This window comes from Zingiber officinale, chromosome 5B, assembly GCF_018446385.1.
Source record: "Zingiber officinale cultivar Zhangliang chromosome 5B, Zo_v1.1, whole genome shotgun sequence".
Lineage (NCBI taxonomy): Eukaryota > Viridiplantae > Streptophyta > Magnoliopsida > Zingiberales > Zingiberaceae > Zingiber > Zingiber officinale.
This window is the reverse complement of record NC_055995.1, coordinates 39483298-39491029: the sequence shown is the minus strand read 5'-3', so window position 1 is coordinate 39491029 and position 7732 is coordinate 39483298. Positions and strand designations below refer to the sequence as shown.

At 38.6% G+C, this 7732-nt stretch overlaps 1 non-coding gene across 1 annotated transcript; it reads right to left on the bottom strand.

Annotated features, from left to right (window-relative positions):
* Window positions 1-4647: 4647 nt before the first annotated feature.
* Window positions 4648-4753, bottom strand: LOC121988100. Its single transcript, XR_006113860.1, has one exon. It is a non-coding gene; the product is annotated as a small nucleolar RNA R71 (small nucleolar RNA).
* Window positions 4754-7732: the final 2979 nt, after the last annotated feature.

Sequence of the window (7732 nt, the reverse complement as noted above, 5' to 3'; positions counted from 1 at the left end):
CTATATTCTAGACCTTGAAAACCCTATCTATAACATAAGTATCAAGAGGTTCAAGTCAAATGACATGAACCAAACCTATATCTGGCACTATCGCTTTGGTCATATAAATGGCAAACGCTTATCTCAGCTCCATAAGGATGGTTTGCTGGACTCATTTGATTTTGAATCTTATGAGACATACGAGTCATGCCTACTGGGCAAGATGACCAAGACTCCCTTTATTGGACACAGCGAGAGAGCGACTGACGTGTTAGGACTCATACATAGTGATGTATGTGACCCTTTTAATGTCGCTACCAGAGGTGGTTATAGGTACTTCATTACATTTACTGATGACTTCAGTAGATATGGTTATGTGTATATGATGACACATAAGTCAGAATCCTTTGAAAAGTTCAAAGAATTCAAGAATGAAGTACAAAACCATCTTGGAAAGAGTATTAAGATACTTCGATCAGATCGAGGTGGTGAATACCTTAGCCATGAGTTTCGTGACTATCTAGCTGAGTGTGGGATTCTATCTCAACTCACTCCTCCTGGAACACCATAGTGGAATGGTGTATCCAAAAGGAGGAATCGTATCTTATTAGATATGGTACGGTCTATGATGAGTCACACAGATCTTCCCATGTATCTTTGGGGCTATGCTCTAGACACAGCAACCTTCATTCTCAACCGAGTTCCATCTAAGGCTGTAGTAAAGACACCATATAGGATATGGACTGGGAGAGATGCCCAGGTGTCTTTTATGAGGATTTGGAGTTATGAGGCTTACGTTCGACATCAAGTCTCAGACAAATTGGGACCCAAATATGATAAGTGTTATTTTATTGGATATCCCAAGGAAACGAAGGGATATTACTTCTACATTCCCAGTCGACACAAGATAGTTGTGGCTAAGACTGAAGTATTTCTAGAAAGGGATTTTGTTTCTAGAAAGACTAGTGGGAGTACGTTTGATCTTGAAGAAGTTCAAGACGTGGACCATAGCACTGAAGCCTCGATGGAAGTTGAACTGGAACCACAAAGTGTTGTGGATGATGTTGTTCCACAAGGAGCTGAGGAACCACAACCAGTTCAAGTAGACCTACCTCTTCGTAGATCTGTTAGGATACGTCGTGAGCCTGAGAGATACTCATTTCTCTTGTCTGACCATAATGACGTTGTGCTCATTGAGGATGAGCCTACCTCCTATCAGGAAGCTGTGATGAGTCCAGATTTCGAGAAATGGCTAGAGGCCATGAGATCCGAGATGGAATCCATGTACACTAACCAAGTATGGACTTTGGTTGATCCACGTGAAGGGGTCAAACCCATTGGGTGTAAGTGGGTCTTTAAGAGAAAGACTGACATGGATGGACTTATTTATACGGGTCGCTTGGTAGCTAAAGGTTTCAAGAAAATTCATGGTATTGACTCTGATGAAACCTTTTCTCCAGTAGCGATGTTTAAATCCATTCGGATCATGCTTGCTATTGCAGCGTACCACGATTATGAGATCTGGCAGATGGATGTCAAAATCACGTTTCTGAATGGAAACCTGCTCGAGGATGTGTACATGACACAACCTGAGGGTTTTGTAGATCCACAACATACTGGCAGAGTATGCAAGCTGCATAGGTCCATTTATGGACTAAATCAAGCTTCTCGGAGCTGGAATCTTCGATTCGATGATGCAATCAAACGGTTTGATTTCATCAAGAATAAAGATGAACCTTGTGTCTACAAGAAGGTTGTAGGGAACACAGTTGTCTTCCTTATATTGTATGTGGATGACATACTACTGATTGGGAAAGACATCCCTTTGTTGCAGTCTGTCAAGACTTGGCTAGGGACTTGTTTCTCAATGAAGAACTTAGGTGAAGCATCCCGCATTCTTGGAATATAGATCTATAGAGATAGATCTAAGAGATTGATTGGCCTAAGTCAGAGTACATACATTGACAAGATATTACTTCGGTTTGCCATGCAGAACTCCAAGAAGGTTTTTCTGCCGATGTCACATGGTGTGAGTCTTTCAAAGACTCAAAGTCCTTCTTCTAGAGAGGAGAGAGATCGCATGGATCAGATCTCTTATGCTTTAGCCATAGGATCTATCATGTACGCCATGCTATGTACTCGTCATGATGTCTCGTATGCTTTTAGCATGACGAGCAGATACCAGCCAGATCCAGGTGAAAGTTATTGGATAGTAGTCAAGAATATTCTTAAGTACTTAAGAAGGATTAAAGAATATTTCTTGATATATGGAGGCGATGACGAGCTAGCTGTAAAGGGTTACAGTGATGCTAGCTTCCAAACTGACCAGGATGATTATCGATCGTAGTCTGGGTTTGTGTTTTGCATAAATGGTGGTGCTATGAGCTGGAAGAGTTCGAAGCAAGGCACAATAGCTGATTCTACAACAGAAGTCGAGTATATTTCTGTATCAGAAGAAGTAAAGGAGGCAGTTTGGATGCGCAAGTTCATTACTGAGCTTGGGGTGTTTCCTAGCATAGCTGATCCCATACAGCACTATTGTGACAACAATGGAGCAATAGCACAGGCCAAGGAACCTCGCTCACACCAGCGGACCAAGCACATACTACAGCGCTTCAATCTCATTCGAGAGATCATCGATAAAGGAGATGTGAAGATTTACAGATTACCCACTGAGGCTAACATCGCAGATCCCTTGATCAAGACTTTGGCACAGAGAAAGCATGATGGTCACACAAGGTCATTGGGCCTTAGAGCCTATACTGATTGGCACTAGTGCTAGTGGGAGATTGTTAGTCAGAGCCCTAGAGCCAATCATTTGATGATTGTTGTATGGACTCGTTGTATCATATTCTTATATATATATAAAGACATTTGTTTATGGTTATTATGCTTACTTGTATTGGTGCCAAATAACTAAGTATAATAGCATCCTTGAGTAGAAGGTTCGTACCTATATCAATCGGTTAGTTGAATCGATAGTGAGATGATATAGGAAACACTACTCTTAATCATTCCAAGTTAAGTATTAGCATTCAAGGACAATGTAATGTGACGAGACTAGCATGTAGGTCAATGACTTGATCTCACAAGTCATGGATATGGATATATCAAGTTGACACATGGGTATGCATTGGAGAATGTATACTGAATGACCCGCCATGAGAAAGTATCATGGATCGTTATATGAGTGTCATATACTTTCTCATATGGCTATTAGTATGACTATTAGTCCTTGGACCTGAAGTCACCATGGTTCCCTACATAAGGAGTTACATACTTTGGCTTCGTCAAACGTCACCCGTAACTGGGTGGACTATAAAGGCAATTATTGGGTATGTAACAAATTATGCGGAGGGATGTGAGTGATGTAGATGGGATCTATCCCTCCTATATGACAGGAGTGACATCGATATTCTTGATAGAGTGAGACCACTAAATGCATGGTCATGCCCAAATGAGTCAATATGAGATGTTGAGCTCATTTGATTGAGTGAGTCTACTTGGGATTCAAGATTTAGATTGATTAGAGGATGACACGGTCTATGCCTCACATTGATCAATCTAGATGTCAATGATAGAAGGACACTTGTCATATATTGTGAAGAGTCGCAATTAGTAGTCACAAGGTGATGTTGGATCTTAACATTCTTATAACTTGGGTAGTAATGATGTGTTGCTAGATACCGCTCATTACTTATGCTTCTAAATGGGTTTAGGAGCATTGCCTATGTTATAAGATCCTATTGGGTTACACACAAAGGGAAAATTAGATGGAGATTCGGTTCATTTGATGAACCTAAAGAATTAGGTCCATGTGATGAACCAAATTGGATTAAGAGTAATCCAAATTAGGCTAATTGAGTTGGACTCAATTTGGTTCATGTGTTAGATGGGTCTAATTTGGACTTAGACTCATTGAGTTAATTTAATTCAATGAATAGAGATTCATTAAATTAAAATTGACTTGAACCAATGGTTAGATTTGATCAACCATGGGAGAGAAGTGGTCAAGTTTGACTTGACTTGAGAGGAAGATGAAGGGTCAAGTTTGACTTGACCATTTGCCACCTCATTGGTGAGTTGGCAAAGAGTGGGCCAATGATGATGCTCCACATCATCATGATTGCTTAAGTAGGATGTCACCTCATGGGAGTTACCAAGAGTTGTGACTCTTGGTATTCCATGGAGGTTATTAACCTCATTCATGTGGCCGGCCACTCATTCATGGGGTGAGTTTCATTCTTTTGTGTAACTCTCATCTTCTTCCTCAAGCTCTCTCTTCTCTCCCTCTCCTCCACCTTGGCCGAACCTTTCAAAGGTGCTAGCACACCTTTTGTTTGGTTTCTCCATCTCTTGCTTGTGTGGATACACATAGAGGAGTATCTACTTTGATACTCTTGAGATCCAGCGAACCTTGGACAAGCGGGATTAGCGAAGGGCATCGCATCAAGGGTAAAACTCTTCTCCTTTGTAGATTTAGTTTAGATCTAGGCTAGAAAGTCATACTCGAAGTTTTACGTAAATTTTATTTCTTCGCACGGATCCGGTGGCGGGGTTTCGGGGTTTCCGCAACGCAAAAAGTGGCTTTTGCGGCCCGAAAATCCCAACAGGAAATAATTGGAGAAGCAATTTCTAGATCATTTTTTCCTCCAAGTAGAACAATTTATATGAGGAATTGCATCACAAATTTTTCTCAAGCATATGGACAATCATTATTTGAAGCATGAGACAGATTCAAGAGTCTACAAAGACAGTGCCCTCATCATGGTTTGGAAAAATGGCTGACCCTGCACATATTCTATAGGGGAATTTCTTTCTCAGATAAATGTTTGTTAGATTCATCAGTTGGAGGTTCTTTTATGGACAAGAGTGTAGATGAAGCATATATGTTGATTGATCAAGTAGCATTGAAGCTCCATGAATGGTCAAGAAAAAGTTGGATGGAATTTCCCTCAGAAATTCAAGAAGTACAAGCCATATATACAAGAGAGCTTGTCAAACAAAATACCATTCAACCATCCAAGAGTTTTGAAATCCATACGTCACAGAATGAGGAGTTCAAACATTTGGGGGAAAAGATTAATAGCATAGTTTCAAAATGGTTCAAAGAAGACCTTCTCCTGCACAAACAAGATCTAGTGTAAATGATAATGATATTAAGTTGAAAAGTGGCAAGAATCATGAAGAACTTCGGAAAAAAGACTTGTACAGAATTGAGGAGAAGAACAATAGAAGATCTCAAGAACTCAGTTCCATTACTCTAGGAAGTTCACAAAGGCCACAAGTATCTTTTCCTCAATGATTAATCACATCAACACTAGATAAGCAAGTTGGGCCTCCTCTGCAAGCTCAAAGGGAATATGGGAAAAAGGAAGTACCTTTCCCAAGACCTTCACTAAGGGTTCCTTTTCCAAAAAGGCTAGTGAGGGTCAATGAAAACGAAGACTTTGGCAAATTCTGTGACACTAATATCGTTGAGTGTAGATTTTTGGATGTATATGAAGATGAGGACTCTAAAAATGAGGATTGTGATGATAATGCAGTGGATAACAAGTTTTCAGATCTACCTTCTAGGTTTACAGGGTGTTATGATGAAATTGAATTTTCAGATGATGAATGTGATGTGGTAGATCAACTTAAAACTGCAAATGAAGTTAGTGATCCTCTTATAGATGATTCTCCCACTGAGGATATTAGTGTTGGTTTATTTTTTGATGCTTGTGTTGATGATGATGTTATGAAAGGAAGTGTAGGAAGTTGTATTGTGAAAGCAGCATCTCAAGAATCACCTCCTTTACCCGCACAACCTTCTGAGATTATGAGAGTTGCAAGGATTGAACATGTTGTAGGCCAATGTGTAGGGACTTGTACAATAGACACATAGTCCCAAGAATCACCACCTTTACTTGCACCACCACCTGAGTCAGAGCTAGAGCCATCATTTAATTCAGAAGAGGTCACATCCGCATGTTTAGAACTTTTAGGTATCTCTCAGCAAAACGAGGTTAGTATTTCTAGTGATCTTTTAGAAAATCTTATAGAGGTACCTATAATTGATTTTGTTGGATGTGATTCAATTTTTGATACATATTCAGTTCATCTTAATAAGGTTCTAGTTCTATCTAATATAGCATGCTTGGGAGAGGTATGTTTTTCTTTTGGGTGTGCAAATTTTCAAGAGGCCAATAATTGGAAGCTCAGACTGAACCTTCTTCGACCACCTAATAGAACTTCAAAGAAGATGAAGATGGAGAGAGTTATACTTTACTCTGTAGCTCTTTTGATGAAAACTCTCTCCATAATAAGAGTCCTTAGTAGGAGGGTGTTGAAATATCTTACCCCTCCAAGAGTGAGATTTCGATGAATTTAATGAGGTGGTCGAGCTAATGACCTTAAATAAGCGCTTCTTGGGAGGCAACCCAAGTTCATTTTCTTTGTTTTCATTCATTGGTTTAGTTCTTTCTAGTTTCATTTCTTTCTTTATAATAAGCATGTAACCTCTACTTAATTTTTGTTGTTAATTTTCTTTTATAGGAATCAAAGACTAGGAGGAGGGCAATTTCATGATGGAGAAGTTAATGACATTTGGCACACATCATTTGATAACTTCTCTTACTTTTAATCTCCTCCACATTGTTTTTAGTTTTCATTGGAACAATGAAAAGTTTAAGTCTGGGGGGATGCATTAGATGCATTTGGTTTATGATTTAGTTTAGTTTTTGCTTATTTTTTTTGTTCTTTTGCATAATAAATTTTTCCTAGTTGCATCATTTATCACATCATGATTGTTTGTTCCTTAATTCAAAATACTAGCATGATTCATCTAGATATTTATGTTGTGTGATTTGGTATGCTAGTATGTCTATTGATCTATGTTTTCATATCCATAGTAGCATGAAGTGAGCATTGTTATTACTAGAAGAATTTGAATATTGGCCTAGTTTTAGGATCTCTTCACATTATGCTTGACTTTGATCGTAGATATTTTTGAAAATAGTCATGATTCATAGAACCGGACTAGTACTCTTGCTTCTTTGGTGACCTCTCAACTACATTTTGGTTACTGGATAAACTCAGATCATATAAGCTCATTTGGAAATATCAATCCCCAAAAAAAAAATTGATGAAAGTTTGTTCAAGTTTGATACTTTGCAAACAATAAAAAAAAGAAGAAAAAAATATAAGGGATAAAAAAATAGTTATCGTGAGTAGAAACTAGCAATTCACCCCTTTGAGACCGAGTTAGGTTACTGAGGAAATGAATGCTATGTTTCTCTTGATACTGAGTATTCCTTTGAGACCTTGTGTAGACGATGCATAGCATTTTTGAGTGGAACGAATCTTGCGTGTGGCAGGTAAGTGTCTATCGCCAGAAGTATGAGGAACACGGTTAAATGAAAAATTGACAAGGCTTAGAGATTGATACTTGAAAAAGTTAGGCCACTTATTACACTGAGCACGGAGAACTTCTACTTAGGCCACACTCAAATAATTTTTGTAACATGCTCATCAATGAAACTATATGATAGACTTATATTGATTCATTAGGGATTATTACATGTCATCTATGCACATAAATCTAGACTACTGGTTTTACTTGAGGACAAGCAAAGGTTCAAGTCTGGGGGTATAATGTGCGTAGATCTTATGATCATTTATACATATTTTGACGGATAATCACTTACTTTATTCACGTATATTCTATGCATATTCATCTCTCTTAGCATATATTCTGCATAAATACTCTTTT